The sequence below is a fragment of the Cupressus sempervirens genome, chromosome 2 (assembly GCF_028749045.1).
Source record: "Cupressus sempervirens isolate cs-2001-9-10 chromosome 2, ASM2874904v1, whole genome shotgun sequence".
NCBI lineage: Eukaryota > Viridiplantae > Streptophyta > Pinopsida > Cupressales > Cupressaceae > Cupressus > Cupressus sempervirens.
The window spans coordinates 458,929,230-458,948,754 of NC_143119.1; the positions used below are offsets into that span (position 1 = coordinate 458,929,230).

A 19,525-nucleotide genomic window follows, 5' to 3' on the forward strand; every position below is an offset into this window, starting at 1 on the left:
CCAAAATAATAGCAAACAAGTCCAATCTTGTTGACTAGATCAAAATCAAAGAGTAAAAATGAGAGCATTTGTGATTAGTTTGCACTTTCTTTGCATACACTTGATTGGAAGATAACTTGGATATTTGAGGCAACTAACCACTTTTTATTGCAGTATTTTATGTTATTTCACACTAACTTGTGGTGCTTACAAGTTGTGATTTTAGGTTGCCATCCTTGTGAAAAAAAATTGAAACATTGCATAAAAAGAACGCATGTCAAAGCTTCAAATGCACAAGGGCTACTAATGATTGTTTGCAAGGCTGCCCAATGCATAAAAACCAAATTTTGCTTGTTCTTTACTTTTAAATTTGCAACACATACTAGTTGTTTATTTTTAGGCACATTAAAACTTACAATTGGGATCTTTTGGTGATAGGAGAGTATGTTCTTCACCCTTGTGGTGAATCATAAATCTTGACTTACCATTTGGTTTCAAGAGTAAGAGGCAGCTAAATCTTCTTGACATGTTTTGGAGAAAATGATTGGAATAGGAGAGTATGCTCTTCACCCTTGTGGTGAATCAAAAATCTTGACTTTCAAAAATTGATCCACTCTTTGTGTAGTTTAGAATCCTTTAGAGGGCCTGCTCTCAGACAACCTGAGAGGAACGACCCAAGTGGGGACAAGCACATTACCCAACTCTTCCAACCCACTATAAACTCAAGGCTATCAAAGACACAAAACCTTGGTAGACATAGTGTTTGTCTTTTCCTCGTGTGATCGCTTATAAGATTTCAACCATAGGGAGATCACTAGGCAAGAATGCTTAAGGTACTCTTGTGGTCGTGAGATCGGTTACTCATCACAAGGTCAGGTGTCCCATAATTGGGAGCAAGAGGAACACTATGAATAGAAGCCTTATCTAAACACCCTAAGTTAGTAACTACCTTTTTTAGCCGCTCAACTTCTTGGTGCAAGGATCGATCCTAGTGGACTACCCGGATCAACCCAAGATTTTACACTCACCATATGTGTTCCCTTGGTTATGCTTATGGAATTTCCATGAAAAAGCCAATATCTCTTGTGGGAAACCATTTGGTGTAAGGAAAAGGAGCATCAAGCGTGGGCCAAGTTGTTGAGTAATGAACCATGTCCTTTAGGTAGATATTGCTTGATGTGTTCTCGAATGTGGTATACCTGTGAAAATCTTTTGAACATATACATGACAATAATTCTAGGGAATTCTTTTGAGACCTCAGATATGCTTGTATCATGCAAGGTTTCTTTGTCCCTTGCTTGATTGTTTGAAGACTACTCCATATGTCACTATCTTGCTTGGAAAGAAATTGCTTTTGAACATCAAACTTGCTATGCTATCAACTATTGTCAAACTTTTTCAACCAAGTCAAAGCATCAAGTCTTAACATTTTTCTTGTGTTGCTTCCTAAGGGGAGTCTCAACATTTGACTTTGATTTGTTATGTCTCTAGTTCTTGAACATGCTTAAAGTTAATTTTTGGTCTTAGTGCTCTTGTTCTTTTTGTCTTCATGGTCTATGTTTTCTTGCTAGTTATCCTTTTGCTGAAATGGTTTCCTTGATTTCTTGACTACACTCTTGGGTTGGAGAGTTGTTCACTTGTCACCCTGCTTGCTCTATCTATTTGGCTGTTTGGGCATCTTTCCTAGCTATTGACTTGAGTCATTCATGTCATAAGTTTCTTGGACATATTGTTTGACAAGTCGCTTTAATCTCTCTCTACTATCTTGGAAAGTGAACACTCTACCTCCTATAGTTTCAACATCAAGTTATCTTCTAGACTATTTTATGCTTAGCTTTGCATCTAAAACTATGGGATCTAAACCTTGTGCTACCAAACTTCCATCTAAAACTATGGAATCTAGATGATCATGATATCCTCCATGTCACTAAAGAGTTTCAAGATCTATATGCACAATACAAAGAACTAGAAGAGACAAATGATCTTTCTTATCTTCATCTCTCTAAGTGCATGACAGAAATGAAGTCTAAACTTGAGAAAAGGTTGGAGGAGAAGATTGCATCATTACATGAATCTTCCTTAAGGTCCTTACATGCATGTGAGTCACCTTCTTTGAGGTCATCCTCTTCTTCTAGGTCTACATACTCTACTTCAAGACATATAATGTCTTCATCTTCTAGATCTAAAGACCTCTTTAGAGAACAAGCAAGCGATACCTCCTTTGAGCCTATGCCAAAATTTCATGATGGACCTATCTTTGACCAAGATAATAATGAAGACATGGATGCATTCTATTCACTTGAGAAACAACCAAAGGACTGTAGACATACTTTTGAGAGAAATTTTACTCCCTTGGGGAATTCTTATGCTGACATTTTGAGAACACTTCTTGGCACCAAGCTCATCATGTTGCCTAAGTCTAGCTCCTATGGAAATCCATTCTTGGATACCTATTGTGCCTATCATCGATCTAATAACCATGCTACTTTAGATTGCATTGAGCTAAAACATAAAATCCAAGATCTTATTGATAATGGAATTATTGATACCTCTAATGATTCATGTGACGAGGATACTTTTCATGAGCAAGATTACATTAATGAACCTATGTCTAGTAGTAGCTCTATTACATCTTCCACTTCTTCCAACACTCATGCATCTCCCAACACTTCAAATCTTTCCAACATGCCTCCATCAAGTAAAGAACCTAATGCTTTCCACATTGACTACGTGTATCCTCAAGGGCTATCTCTAAAAGAAACTCAAGCTAACCTTCACTTGGCTGCAAACCTTTTCCATGCTACTAATCCTAAACATCCTCAACCTTTGTGCACTACCATACCTAATCCAAGCGCTACTCCATTCACTCTTCATTCTCCCTTGTCCTTAGAAGTGGCTCCATGTCAAGAGGACTCTCAAAAAGAAAAAGCTATAAATGTCAAGAAAGATCAAGATCGAGCACCCTTTCATCTCTTTCAAGATTTTTCCCCTCCATATCCTATAACTTGTCCACCTCCTAAGTATGATGAAGATACCACTTTCATTATCTCCCTTGAGCTTACTGAAAATTATGAGAAAATTTCTCTTCATATGCTATCCAAGGCTACTTGTCAAGATCAAAGCATCCCCTCGTGTTCTACTTCTCCATATCCACTTCAAAATTGTGCTCAAGCTTCAAGTGCTCCTATTAAAAATGTTGTTCCTATCAAAGCTACTCATGAGTCTATTGATGGCTTTGACTATGTTGCTCAATTTAAAGATGTTGATATTCCTTTTCACTATCCATTTGCATATCCTAAGTCTATCCTTGGTCCTCATCCATCAAAGCTAAAGTCTTCAAACCTTCCATCTATATTGGGACCTTATGTTCCTTCATCTCCTACATTCACTCCTAGTTCATTCCCTAGCTCTCCTATAATACCTCAAGATCAACAAAGACACTCATCCTTGATGACTTTTCACCCATCTATCCATCTAAACCAGTCATATCAGCCTTATTCATCCACAAATCCCAAGTCCTTTGCAAGTGAGAATAAACATAAGAATCCATTGAAAAAGAAAGATCACTATGTCCCATCTAATCGACATGTGAATGCTAAGAAGGAGAATGCACAAAAGAGACCGCAAAGGTCCACTACTCAAAGAGCTAAACCAAAGAAAATATGGGTTCCTAAATCCATCATTATACAAAGGCACTCTCAAGCACCCAAAGAATGAGAAAAATCTAAAGCTATGTGGATTCCCAAGTCTCTTTTAAAAGACTTGAATATTGAAAATATTTCAAAGTTGACATTCAAGCTTCCAGAGGCTTCCATTCCATCTTCTTCCAAAAATCTTCCTAAAATTATTCCAAAGCCTTACACTCAACTTTTTTCCAAATCTCTTCTACCACCTCATACATCTAATCCTCTAGCTACTTCATCCATTATTCCCCCATCATTCCAATACCCTTCAAGGTGTGTGTCAATGTTGATCTTGTACAATATTTCAACTACCCTCATGAAATCCTCTAAAGCTTACACTAACTTTCTATACATGAACTATTATCCTCCATATACTCTTCCTACTACCATTTCTCTTTCATCACCCTATCAACATCTTTGAGCATACCTTTCTATGGTCTTGGCTTATCATGACTTATCTTTTCTATAGGAGCATTACCTACATTCAAACAGCTTCAGCTCTTTCTAAAAATTCAAAAAAAGAAAAAAAGAAAAGAAAGAAAAAAAAAAAGAAAAAAAAAGAGAAAAAAATAGAAAAAATGAAAAAAATGAAAACGTGCCTCGGTGTAAACCACTTCTTGTGGCACCTTGGTAGTAAAAGTAAAGAGAAATAAATTTATCCTATGGTGAAAACTACTTCTTGTGGCACCTTGGACAAGTACCATGATGAAAACTTGGCAAACAAGCATCATGCATAATTCTTCCATCATCCATCTATCCCCTCTTCTCTCTTTGATCTTGACAATGTTGAGCTATATTTTCATATTGGCTATCTTATCCATGAGATTCTCTATTGTGCTCTCCCATTCACTCATAGCTTCCATCTTGAGCTTTATTTTTATTGCTCTATCCCATTGCTATCCTATCTAGTTGACCCCTTGGTCTTGATCATAATAAATCAAACATGGTTGTCATAGGCCTCTTGACATGTCTGCTCTCTTGGATTGCACACTTTCATGCTATCTCTCTCATTGGCTTCCACTGCTTATCCTACATGCTTTCTTACTCATTGGCTTTCATCACTTATCTTATATGCTATCACACTTGTTGGATTCACCGCTTATCCTACATGCTATCTTTCTCATTACTTCTATTGCTTATCCAAAACATGCTTCATATGACTATTTAACCTCTTTCCCTAGCTTGGGTACTCTTGAGGAGTCAGTTCTTGAGGATCACTTTCACTTGCTTCACATTCCTTTCTTATGCATTATTGCTTATCCACTGGCTTGTTTCTCCATCATGTCCTATACCTTGCTAGACATTAGGAGAAAATGATGTGATCTTGCTCGAGAACTCGTAATCTCTAAAATTATTCTAAAAAATCCAAAAAATCATATATGATGCTGAAAAAATCCTAAAAATTAGAAAATGCCCTGAAAAAATGATCATCTTAGTGAAAACCTAGCAATAGGAACTTTGATGTATCACCAAAAAAATTAAAAATACAAAAAATACAAAAAAATTGAAAAAAAAAAAGTCTTGAAAAAAATCTGTCAAGCGGTGAAAACCTAGAAATAGGCACTACTTGAAACCCATGCACCTATGTCTATCAGTCTCAATCATCCACTTCGCTACACATTTCGTGGCTTGGAATTGTTTCTTGTCCTCATCTCGAGGGCATAGCTACTTAGCCTATTGAGGTATTCTTGTGCATTAGGATTTCTTTGACAAATCACAAAACAGTGTTTCTAAACACTTCCCCCACCTTGACATCAAGTGTTTTTCAACACTTTTTAGATAGTTTACCTACGGTCTCCGATGTCGCGATATTTCTCACTATCAGAATCAAGTCTTAAAGAAATGGCCAAGTGACTTACACACATGCACTTTAACACTTAAACAACTAAGCTATGCTGATCTTTATCTACTTTGTGTGTTGTCTATGATGATTTATTTACTATATGTTCCATCCCTAATAGTCTTTCAAAGATGTCACTGACTAGAAGACTGGGGGCATGGGGCATGTTTTCTTGATTTCTACTTGTGGGTATACTTTGTTTGTCTATAGTGTTGTAAGCATTCGTGCTTGTCCTATTCAACACTTTGACTTATAAATGTATCATCCTTGACTGTTCCGCAAGATCACACTTGGGGTTTATCCTGATGCTTATGCCTTGATACAGGTGTAATCTTGCTAAATTAAACTTAGGGAATCTAATCTGTAGTTATCTTGACTTAAATGTCTCTGATGCTTAGATTGGATTTCCACATACCTATCTGATATCAATCATATTCATATCCTTGTAGTTATACTAGTGATGGTTGTATGATCTCATGATGTCCCTAATAAATGCTCAATGATGAAATTAAGAGTCTAAATGTTATGCACTTCTTGCTAGTAAACCACTTTGCATATTAGCTTGCATTTTAGGTTCATTTTCTAGATTAGTCTTGCATTCTTGCATATGGGGAGAGCTCTCTCTTCATCTTTTTTGTGGACATATTAGCTAACTCCTTTCATATATTTATTTACTTTCTTCTTGTTCATGTCTTTTCACCTTCTTAATCTTTCACTTTATCTCTTTTCTATCTTATCATCACATTATATAAAGTTTTGACCTCTTAAATAATTTTGACATCTTGGATTCATTTTTGGGATCGAAATCCAAATTCGAGTTAATCTTGATGGTCAAAATTGTCTTTTAAAATTTTACTTTCTTTTGAGGAGTTAGTTGACCTTTTGAGGTCTAATCTCTGAATCATCACTAGGGCATCTTCATGTATTCATCATTTCTATGGTTTATATCTACTTAAATTCAACCTTTTCATGTCTAAAATCATCTTTCTACTCATTTTGACCTAATTTTTATGCTATATCCTTCAAGGTCAACTCTAGTCAAACTAGGGCATTTCGTCAATTTCTTATAGTCATTCTTGGGTTCTAATCATTTATCTGTCATATCAAACATTGCTATATTTCAATTTTCTCATGTTTAGCTAGTTTCTGCTTCCTCTTACCTCATTTCGATTTTGATCCCGAGGGGGCAGAAATATTCTATTGCTGATTATTATAGCTATCTGTTTCTTAGGAGCATTTTTTTGACCTTATCACTTGCTCTTGATCTATTCTCTTTGATAGGTGTTAGAATTCTTTTCAGATCCTAACATCATCTTCCTAGTGTTCTGTACTACCACTATCAGGCTGTGCATTCAAGACTTACTATCTATTTCTGCATTTCATTCTTTGAAATCAGATATCTATATCTATCACTACCTACTTGGCTTTCTATTTTCTTTGACATAATGTGTTCCCAGATCGATCACACATTAGTCAAAGAGGGGCAAATGTAATCACCTAAAAATGGTCATCTAGACTATTAGCCCCCTTTTCAACATTTTGGCTAAATTAATTTAATCACTTACCTAAGCCAAATTGCTAATAATCAATTTTTTTGATTATAACCTATAGTTTAACTATGCTATCCTAAGTTCATTATTTGATTAAAAGAACATGTCCCCTTTTAGTTAAATAAAAGAACCCATTCTTCTAACCCACTTAAAGTGCACACATAAAGTCCCTTTTCTATTTTGCAATTAAAAGAAAAGGCTTTGTGACTTTTGTCTTATATGACAAGTCAACTTATATTCTATTGGTTGACTTGTGTGTGCACATGGATCACTCCTCTTTTCAAATTCCACCGTTGATCATCCACCATCTTCATCTTGATCTCTACCGTCCATATGACTTTAAAACGGAGAGAGCTTTCCCCCTCAATGCATCCATCTTTTGAATATTGTTATGCTGCAGGTTTTCTAACAGGTTTCTTTGGAGCTTTGTGGAAAACTTCTATTTCTTGTCTACATTCTCTCATCCATGGCATCATGGCATTCTAGCTTAGCTTAGCTTTCATTTTTACATGTAGCTTAATCTCACATAGCTTAATAATGGTATTGTAACACTCTCATACATGTTTTAGCATAGCTCCACTTTGCATCTCATTCTAGCTTAATTTTCATTTGCATTGCATTCTTGAGGAACTCCTTGGGACATTTGCATTCTTGCATCTTGTCTTTGGAACCTCCCATTGCATGGTTTACTAGCAAGAAGAGTATCTCTAAGGCTCATCTGAGAGCCCTTGAACTTAAAATATACTCTCTTGCACTCCGTGGATAGGGAGCTCTAAGCTGGCATCCAAGCATTCCAAACTCATGGAATCGTTTGGATAGAATGGTTTAGATTGGGACACTTTCGAGTGTACATTTTTTGGCGCCCACCGTGGGGCTTGAATCAAATTTCTAGCTCCATTTGCTTTCATTTTTTATCTCTAGTTTTTTATAGCAGTGTATTGGATCTAATCAAGTACTTTTGTAGAATTATCACTTTGGTTTTAAAGCCAACCCATAAGTAGATTGGTTTGAAGGCCAAAAATCTAGTTGGTTTAAAGATTTGATCATATATTTTAAACCACTTGAATTTTGTTTCTAAAATTTGTTTTGCAAGTTTAATATGTGTCCAACATGTTGCAGACCAATTTTTAGAGTATTTTGATGTGATTTGCGTGAGTTATGATTTTTTCATTATTTTTCATAAAAAGACATTTTTGATCGCAAATCAACGCATTTTTTAGAAAAAATTACATTTTTAGAATTTTTAGATATAGATATCTGATTTTGAAGAACGAAATGTAGAAAAAGATAGCAAGTCCTAAATATAGAGCCTGATAGTGGTAGTACTGAACACTAGTAAAAGATGATGTCAGAATTCAAGAAGAATGCTAACACTTAGCAAAGTAGATAGATCGAGAACAAGTGAAAAGATCAAACAAATGCTCCTAAGAAATAGATAGTTATAGCAATCAGTGATAGAGTAATTCTGCCCCCTCGGGATTGAAATTGAAATGAGGTAAGGGGATGCAAAAACTGGCTAGACATGAGAAAATTAGAATATAGCAATGTCCAAGATGACAGATAGATGATTAGAACCCAAGAATGACTATAAAAAAATTGATAAAATGCCCCAGTTTGACTAGAGTTGACCTTGAAGGATATAGCATAAAAATTAGGTCAAAATGAGTAGAAAGGTGATTTTAGACATGAAATAGTGAATTGAATTAGATATGAAGTATGGAAATGATGAAGACATGAAGAAATGAAGATGCCCCAGTGATGATTCAGAGATTAGACCTCAAAAGGTCAGCTAACTGCTCAAAAGAAAGTAGAATTTTAAAAGACAATTTTGACCATCAAGATGAACTCGAATTTGGATTTCGATCTTGAAAATGAATCTAGGATGTTGAAATTATTTAAGAGGTCAAAAATTTATATAATGTGATGATAAGATAGAAAAGAGATGAAGTGAAATAATAAGAAGGTGAAAAGACATGAACAAGAAGAAAGTAAAGAAATATATGAAAGGAATTAGCTGATATGTCCATAAAAAGATGAAGAGAGAGCTCTCCCCATATGCAACAATGCAAGAGTAATCTAGAAAATAAACCTAAAATGCAAGCTAATATGCAAAGTGGTTCACTAGGAAGAAGTGCATAGCATTTAGACTCTTAATTTCATCATTGAGCATTGATTAGGGACATCATGAGATCATACAAACATCACTAGTATAACTATGAGGATATGAATATGATCGATATTAGATAGGTATGTGGAAATCCAATCTAAGAATCATAGACATGTAAGTCAAGATAACTACGTGATTAGATTCCCTAAGTTTAATTTAGCAAGATTACACCTGTATCAAGGCATAAGTGCCAGGATAAACCCTGAGTGTGGTCTTGCAAAACAGTCAAGGATGATACATTTGTAAGTCAAAATGTTGAATATGACAAGCATAAATGCTTACAACACTATAGACAAACAAAGTATACCCACAAGAAAAAATCAAGAAAATATGTCCCATGCCCCCAATCTTCTAGTCAATGACATCCTCGAAAGATTATTAGGGAGGGAACACATAGTAAAGAAATCATCATAGACAACACACAAAGTAGATAAAGATCAGCCTAGTTCAGTCGTTTAAGTGTTAAAGTGCGTGTGTGTAAGTCACTTGGCCATTTCTTCAAGACTTGATTTTGATAGTGAGAAATATCGTGACATCGGAGATTGTAGGTAAACTATCTGAAAAGTGTTGAAAAACACTTGATGTCAAGGTGGGGGAAGTGTTGAGAAACACTATTTTGTGAGTTGTCCAAGAAACCCTAATGCACAAGAATACCTCAATAGGCTAAGCAGTTGTGCCCCCAAGATGAGGACAAGAAACAATTCCAAGCTAGGAAATGTGTAGCAAAATAGGTGATTGAGACTGATAGACATAGGTGTAAGGGTCTCAAGTAGCACCTGTTTCTAGGTTTTCACCAATTGACAAATTTCTTCAGGACTTTTTTCAATTTTTTTGTATTTTTCAATTTTCAATTTTTTTGGTGATACATCAAAGCACCTATTGCTAGGTTTTCACTAAGATGATCTTTTTTCAAGACATTTTTTGATTTTTAGAATTTTTCAGCATCATATATGATTTTTTGCATTTTTTAGAATAATTTAGAGATCACTAGTTCTCAAGCAAGATCACATCATTTTCTCTCAATGTCTAGCAAGGTATAGGACATGATGGAGAAACAAGCCGATAGATAAGCAAAGATGCATAAGAAAGGAATGTGAAGCAAGCGAAAGTGATCCTCAAGGACTGACTCCTCAAGAGTACCCAAGCTAGGGAAGAGAGGTGAAATAGTCATATGAAGCATGTTTTGGATAAGCAATGGAAGAAATGAGCAAGATAGCATGTAGGATAAGTAGTGAAGCCAACAAGTGAGATAGCATGAAGCATGTAGTCCAAAAGAAGAGACATGTCAAGAGACCTATGAGAACCATGTTTCATTTATTATGATCAAGATCAAGGGGTCAACTAGATAGTATAGTAATGGGATAGAGCAATAAGAATAAAGCTCAAGATAGAGGCTATGAGTGAATGGGAGAGCACAATAGAAAATCTGGTGGATAAGATAGCCAATATTCAAAGATAGCTCAACATTTTCAAGATCAAAGAGAGAAGAGGGGATAGATGGATGATGGAAGAATTACGCATGAGGCCTGTTTGCCAAGTTTTCATCATGGTACTTATCTAAGGTGCCACAAGAAGTAGTTTTCACCATAGGATGGATTTATTTCTCTTTACTTTTGCTACCAAGGTGCCACAAGAAGTGGTTTTCACCAAGGCACATTTTCAATTTTTTTTCATGTTTTTTTGAATTTTTAGAAAGAGCTCAAGCTTTTTGAATTTAGATAGTGCTCCTATAGGAAAAGATAAGCCATGATAAGCCAAGCCCATAGAAAGGTATGCTCAAAGATGTTGATAGGGTGATGAAAGGGAAGTGGTAGTAGGAAGAATATATGGAGGATAAGAGTTCATGTATAGAAAGGAGGTGTAAGCTTTAAAGGATTTCATGTGGGTAACTAAAATATTGGACAAGATCAACATTGACACACACCTTGAAGGGTATTGGAACAATGGAGGAATCATGGATGAAATAGCTTGAGATTTAGATGTATGAGGTGCTAGAAAAGATTTGGAAAAAAGTGGAGTGGAAGGCTTTGGAATATTTTTAGGAAGATTTTTGGAAGAAGATGGAATGGAAGCCTTTGGAAGCTTGAATGTCAACTTTGAAGCATTTTCAATATTCATGTCTTTTAAAAGAGACTTGGGAATCCATATAGCTTTAGATTTTCCTCATTCTTTGGGTGCTTCAAAGTGCCTTTTTATAATGATGGATTTAGGAACCCATATTTTCTTTGGTTTAGCTCTTTGAGTAGTGGACCTTTGCGGTCTCTTTTGTGCATTCTCCTTCTTAGCATTCACATGTCGATTAGATGGGACATAGTGATCTTTCTTTTTCAATGGATTCTTATGTTTATTCTCACTTCCAAAGGACTTGGGATTTGTGGATGAATAAGGATGATATGACTAGTTTAGATGTATAGATGGGTGAAAAGTCATCAAAGATGAGTGTCTTTGTTGATCTTGAGGTATTGTAGGAGAGCTAGGGAATGAGCTAGGAGTGAATGTAGGAGATGGAGGAACATAAGGCCCCAATATGGATGGAAGGTTTGAATGCTTTAGCTTAGATGGATATGGACCAAGGATAGATTTAGAAGGTGCAGAGGGATAGTGGAAAGGGATATCAACATCTTTAGAGTGAGCAACATTGTCAAAGCCATCAATAGACTCATGAGTACCTTTGATAGGAACAACATTTTTAATAGAAGCACTTGAAGCTTGAGCACAATTTTGAAGTGGATGTGGAGAAGTAGAACATGAGGGGATTCTTTGATCTTGACAACTAGATTTGGATAGCATATGAAGGGAACTTTTCTCATAATTTTCAGTAAGCTCAAGGGAGATAATGGAAGTGGTATCTTTATCATACTTAGGAGGTGGACAAGATATAGGATATGGAGGGGAAAAATATTGAAAGAAATGAAAGGGTGCTTGATCTTGATCTTTCCTAAAATTTATAGCTTTTTCTTTTTGAGAGTCCTCTTGACATGGAGCCACTTCCAAGGACAAGGGAGAATGAAGAGTGAATGGAGTAGTGCTTGGATTAGGCATAGTAGTGCATGAAGGTTGAGGATGTTTAGGATTAGTAGCATGGAAAAGGTTTGCAGCCAAGTGAAGGTTAGCTTGAGTTTCTTTTAGAGGTAGCCTTTGAGGATACACGTAGTCAATGTGGAAAGCATTAGGTTCTTTATTTGATGGAGGCATGTTGGAAAGATTTGAAGTGTTGGAGATGCATGAGTGTTGGAAGAAGTGGAAGATGTAATAAAGCTGCTACTAGACATAGGTTCATTAATATAATCTTGCTCAAGAAAAGTATCCTCATCGCATGAATCATTAGAGGTATCAATAATTCCATTATCAATAAGATCTTGGATTTTTATGTTTTAGCTCAATGCAATTTAAAGTACTATGGTCATTAGATTGACGATAGGCACAATAGGTATCCAAGAATGGATTTCCATAGGAGCTAGAATTAGGTAACATGATGAGCTTGGTGCCAAGAAGTTTTTGCAAAGTGTCATCATAAGAATCTTCCAAGGGAGCAAAAGTTCTATCAAAAATATGTCTAGGATCTTCTTGTTGTTTCTCAAGTGAATAGCATGCATTCATGTCTTCATCATTATCTTCATCAAAGATAGGTCCATCATGAAATTTTGGCATAGCCTCAAGTGCTTGTTCTCTACAAAGGTCTTTAGATCTAGAAGATGAAGACATTTGATGTCTTTAAGTAGAGCATGTAGACCTAAAAGAAGAGGATGACCTCAAAGAAGGTGACTCACATGCATGTAAAGAACTTAAGGAAGATTTATTTAATGATGCAATCTTCTCCTCTAACCTTTTCTCAAGTTTAGACTTCATTTCTATCATGCGCTTAGAGAGATGAAGGTAAGAAAGATCATTTGTCTCTTCTAGTTCTTTGTATTGCACATATAGATCTTGAGAGCATTTAGACCTAAAAGAAGAGGATGACCTCAAGGAAGGTGACTAACATGCATGTAAAGACCTTAAGGAAGATTCATTTAATGATGAAATCTTCTCCTCTAGCCTTTTCTCAAGTTTAGACTTCATTTCTATCATGTGCTTAGAGAGATGAAGGTAAAAATGAGAGCAATTGTGATTAGTTTGCACTTTCGAGTGTACACATATAGGGATACAAACTTTTGTATTTATAGATGGTAACACTGATAACAATCATTTAGAATACTAGTGAGTAATAATAGCTGTAGGCATGCACAATAACGAAGAGGATGTATTCTTTTTTATTTAAGCTTGATCATTAGTGTCTATCAAGTTATTTGTGTGGTGGTGGTAGCAAGAAGGACGTATAATCTTGTGATCACTAAAGCCAAAATATAGATTATCAAGCTTCCTCTGAGTAGATGCCAAGTATGCTTCAAGTTTATATTAATGTGTATAATTTGAAATACTAAAGCTGATAGTGGGTCTTTTGTGCAGTTAGCACTCTGTACAATTAGGACATGGTTAAGCATAGTTTTAGAGAATGTGAATTCTTTGGTGGGGAAAACAACGTCGCCTAATTATTTGCAAAAATTGACATATCTCTATTGGAATCATCATAAAGACATATGCCATATTGATACCATCAGAGCTTACACATTTGTGTCTCATTTCTTTGTTTAAGTTGACATTGTGCTACCTAGTGATATGCCCTTACAAGATGCTCATGACATTGGAGAAGCACTTCAAGAAAAATTGGAATCTCTTCCTGACATAGAATAGGCTTTTGTGCATCTAGACTATGAATATTCTCACAGACCTAAGCATTGGAATGGAAATTCCTAGATGTCTATGATATCCACTCTTGGGCCTTAGGTAGATGAATGATTGGATATGGATTTTTCTCTAGGTACACCCACTTGTATGGATGGCAACAGCCACAGGAAACCAAGAGTGATGGCATTTTCTCTTGAACCTAGGGTAGACAATTGATTAAGGCACCCTAATATGCCCCTTATCCTACCTCTCCTATAGTTGAACTCCATTGACAAATTCAGTATTCCATATGATTAAATTAATTGTCCTAATCCTATTTGGAATGATATATGCTTTAACATCGCAAATAAGGAAGATCTATTTGTGGATTATGTGTCAAAGATTTCCTAAAATGTTGCAGGACCAAGTACATGATGTTACACATTCTATTATACTTCTTGTTCTACTTGGAATCTTTGATTCAGAGAAAATACTCAAGCATTTACAGAAAAGAAACATTACATACAACAACCATATAAATCAAAGTCTTCCTAAGAAAATAGCACTATGAAAAGTATATGAAAACTTTCTATATAACATCAGCTACATGTGTAGTATAACATATTTTAATTAGTCATTACAATAAATGTAAACAAGAAAAGATCATTTTTCATAAGGATTTGATACCTCTAAGAACATATCAAATCTAGATGATGGATAATCAAAGTCTTCCTAAGAAAATAGCACTATGAAAAGTATATGAAAGCTTTCTGTATAACATCAGCTACATGTGTAGTATAACATATTTTAATTAGTCATTACAATAAATGTAAACAAGAAAAGATCATTTTTCATAAGGATTTGATACCTCTAAGAACATATCAAATCTAGATGATGGATATGTGCAAGTTACTTGTTTTGTGTCTAGCAGTCATATAGAATTTGAAAGCCTAGCAAACAACCCAATCATAATATATCTACACACCACTACAAAAAGCACATTTATAACAAAATAAATGCAGCATATCTAATTCATAAAAATGTACCACACTTGTTCCTTAAAGTAGGCAACAACACGTTCTGTGCACATTTCAAGGCTTTCACCATTTGGGGGAGGAATGTCATAACTGCGACATCATTCATGAACTTTCTCCTTTCCATATCTATCAAAAATTTCCTATTTGTTGAGGCCTTACAATTCTCCATACCTGCATTGCAGTAAACATTTATGGAGTAATCATTATAAACTTATATTATACATAGTTTGAAACTATTAATATCCAAGAATTGTTAGCATTAAGCTTTTACATGCGCTCATTGAGTTGCCAAGCTATTATGATTGGAATAGAGTATTTTTCAGTATCTTCACTGAATATCCTACTCCATGCCTTGGCCTGCTCACTCTCATTATGTATTATTATTGGTACCTGCATCACATGGAATTCAACTTCAAGCTTTAGTCCTATTTAACAAGTCATTATATAAATGTTGACATCCAAACCTAATCACTCATATTATAGATGTGCTACAAAAACCACAAGAATAAATTTGAATTTAAGAACTAGAATGACATCCTAAACACCTCAGCCTACTTGGGATAGTCATTTCACAATTGCCTCCAAAGAAATGAATCTAATATTTTATTCTTGTTTTCATTAAAAGGACCTTTAAATTTATACAAATTGTATAATCATCATTTTTTAAAACAATAAACACATGGCTTTGAGATGATACTCAAGTTCAAGTCTATCATGACAATTGACCAGCAAATTGTGAACACAGGGTGATTATAGAAGGATGTAATTATATTAACCCAATGCACATTCCAAATAAAATGGGAAAATTTTGACATCATTCAAGAAATTTTAAGATGCACAAATCACATTGAACTAGGTGTTCAGTGAATCCCATGTAAGCACACATTTTTCTAGCTTTAACCAAAGGTAAGAGGCTTGATACCAGCCTCTATAGCTCTAAACATTCAAAAAAATTGCTCAAAATGTTAGAAACTCTGAAGTCAACTATTGAGTAGTGGCTTAGAAATTGGTTGAGTAGCAATGGCCACAATAACCTTTTAGGAATATGAAGGCCTCAGAAAAAAGGATAATTGAAAATTTAGAAGGCTCCTACCAAATGCAATTTATCTAATAAAATCACCCCCTCATTTTTCTTAATGAATAAAACTCTATCTATGCATTTGTCAACTCTTGCTGGATACAGAATTTAAATTTCTTGAGAATTGATACTAAACTCAAGTAATAACCATTTAAACACTTGCCCTTACATATATAGAGAAGCAAAGTAGTTAATTCTGGCATAAACATAAAGTAAAGATTTGACTAAAAAACCTTTTTCCTGTGGTGCTGAGTCATCACAAGCATAGCAGTCATCTGAGCCCAAACCAATGCAAAAGTAAATATTAGATCAACTAGAATGTTGCTAATCCTTTTTCTAGTGACAACAACCTCTTCTACTCCTTTTTGAGTCAGGGGTACATCCACACACCCAGTGAATAAATTTTTCTCATTCCATAATGATTCCCTGTAATGGATCAAAATCAAGGCTGCTTCAGCTACAACATAAAAGATGACATAAAATTGCATTATAGATAATAATGTATTTGCCTTATAGGTCAATTCCTAATCTTTTTAAACCATCATGCATTCACCTTAGTGTGTTGCTTTCTAATCTGAATCTTAAAATAAGGATCCAAACACATTTATTGAAGCTACAACTATGAATTTTTTAATTACCAATAGAAATCAATTGAAATAGCCTAATAAAATTTCCTAGACTTAGATGTTATGAGCTTGTCTTCCACAAAAATATGCCCAACTATTTTATTTTACCACTGAACTAAACTTTATCATGAAAAGTTCAAAAGCCAAAGGAGGAAGCTCTAACCTTTCTAGAGAGATTTAAATTGCAAATATGCATTCAAAGCTGAAATAAGAGAAAGAGGAGAGTTTCAATTTGGTATGGAGCAAAAGGTGACTAAAAATAAACCAAACCAAAGTCCATAATAACCTTAACAGAATTGGAAAAGTAACAAAAGTAAATACATAACAAGATGCATGTTTTGAACCAATTTTTAAAAAGCCTATATTTTGATCTAAATTTCTAAAACTATGCTCATTTAAGTCTAGGTTCCAAGTTTGGCTACAAATCCTTCAGCGGGAAAGTATGAATAGATCTCCATAAGCCAGGTGATTTTAAATTATAGTGATAGATCACATTTAGAAGTCTTGCCCTTTTATGCATAGCAAAAGGAATTTGCTTTACCAAATTAAGTACAACCCAATTACATTAAATGCAAGGAAATTGTAACACCCTATTCTGAAGAAAATCTTACTTGATTTCTTGGAAGAGTCATTCGAATTCTTTGAAGTTGTGAAGATTAGATCCAAAATAGGACAAGCCTGTGCTACTACCAAACAAGTTCTCCTATACTTTCTAATAGAAATAGAAGTAATATGCCTACTTGCTAATGTCATATCATTTTTCAAAATCATCCTTGTTGGACATAAACAAGATGTGATGCTTGATAAGCCATCATAGCTTGCTGAATTTTGCACATTGTAAGATGATATAGTGATCGGTACAACTTGTATTGTTGCAACAACCATTCTGCAGACATGAATAATATTAAAAATCAATATATTAAGAAATTTCAGTGATGCAAAAATATTTGAAGAAGGTTACACGTATCAATTTAGATATGGTCATTGGTAGATGGACAACTATCACTATAGGGACCCCTTCTTAAGCCTGCATTTCTAGTCGAGCAGCAGAAGTTAGGGTACAATTTGGGTATGTCAATGCAAGACATAGATTATATATATATATATGAAGCCTAAAAATTCTATATCCGTAAAATGCTAGAACCATATTAATCTTTTTAAACTATATTAATAAAATACTATGTCATTATTCATATTAAAATGGTAATGTAACTTAAAACAAAATTTAGTGCCATGAATCCTAAGGTTGAATGCAAATGGTAGAATGAAGAGTTTAGCTTGAAGCTTTGAGTTGGATATCTTGACCAAATATATGGCATATATATAATATACACTCAAGGTCCTTAGTCTTGTCATATTAGGGCCTACATTTGACATATTGGGCACAAGGTCTTTGGTATTAATGAAGCCCTCTAATTCAGCAGATTTGTAGAATATTCACAGAAAATTCACAATTTGATCTACTTTGTATTATGCTATAACTTATTGACCTAAATAATACCATAAATTCTTAAAATTTGATAAAGCTATTATCATATTATGAATAAATACTATTGTTGATGTCAAGGGCAGTTCAAACACAAGAAGTTCGTGATCAACACATTTAACAAATGAGTTAAAACAAACTCTCTACATTGCATCCACAATAGTTTAACATTTTCAACTAGTTATCCAAAATATAACCAAGGGAAACAATCTCATGAGTAGGAAAATTCTAATCAAAGATTTTAAATAGACCTAGCCTATAAACACAATTCACCTCAACAACTAAGCTAACATCAAGAGGAAAAACAAGAGACATATAGCTATAGAACCTAGCTCACTCACAAGCAAGCATGTGCCCTTGTTAGCAATCCTATCAGCATACTTCTGTGAAGTAAAATAAAAATAAAAATTTAACCTTGTAGGCTCATTCTCATTAAGAGGGAACATGAATACTAGAAATCTCATTAGAACCATTTTCATTGGAGCTAATAAAACAAGAACATTAAGCTCTAAACCTTGTTTGTGTTCCTCAAGTTAAATGCTTGCAAAACCAACATTCAATAACACCATTTTCAGGCTACATATAAATGTCCATGGTACTGTCCTCACTATCCTTACCAACATAATCATTTTTCAAGGGTGGAACTTACTTTTTATTTCATCCTCGTGTGCACCTGCTTGCAACAGGGTTAATAGTGACACAACATTCCTCAACGGAATAAAAGCCTTGGAGTACACATCCAGTAGATGCTAAGTTTTAACTTTTTATTCTTTGACTAAAATATTGCTTCAGTAACATTGTGACCTTTTCACACCTTCATAACCATTGTAAAGAATTCAATGGAGAAGTTATCAAATTCTTCCCCAAAGATGGAAATGAATGTTTGACCAACCATTTCTATTAGAATGATATTGTAGTATTTACCCATAATGATCATTTAAGTCACCTAATGCATAGTTCAGAATATCATTATTGAAAACTATAGCTGAGGGCAAAAAAAATGGGTAAATATATAAAGGGAAAAAATGATTAAATATCAAACATTGTAAATATCAGCCCTTAAAAGGCAGACTAGTAATATAAGCTTGTAAGTAGTCTTGAGAAATACTATAACATAAATCAGAAGCTTTGTTGAAATATCAAAAGGGAAAATCTAAAACAATAAAATTTAGACAATATAGAAGGTCAATAGAAAAACCACCACATATAAATCAGGATATTTTACTTTCAACATATAAATAAGGAGCGAATGTTTTTTATTTAAAAGATGATCAAAATGATAGATAGTTATCTATCAATCTTCAAATTTAATTAAATATTAATGTTTTCCTTCATTCGAATTTAACTGATCTCTCCCTCTCTCTCACACACACAC

At 34.5% G+C, this 19,525-nt stretch overlaps 2 pseudogenes; one reads left to right on the forward strand and one right to left on the reverse strand.

Moving 5' to 3' along the window:
• LOC149573030 (metal tolerance protein 11-like) overlaps window positions 1–14,013 on the forward strand; it is a 75,953-nt pseudogene extending 61,940 nt beyond the window's left edge.
• A 937-nt stretch (window positions 14,014–14,950) lies between these two features.
• Window positions 14,951–17,549, reverse strand: LOC149573031 (2,3-bisphosphoglycerate-dependent phosphoglycerate mutase 1-like; annotated as a pseudogene).
• Between the last annotated feature and the right edge of the window lie 1,976 nt (window positions 17,550–19,525).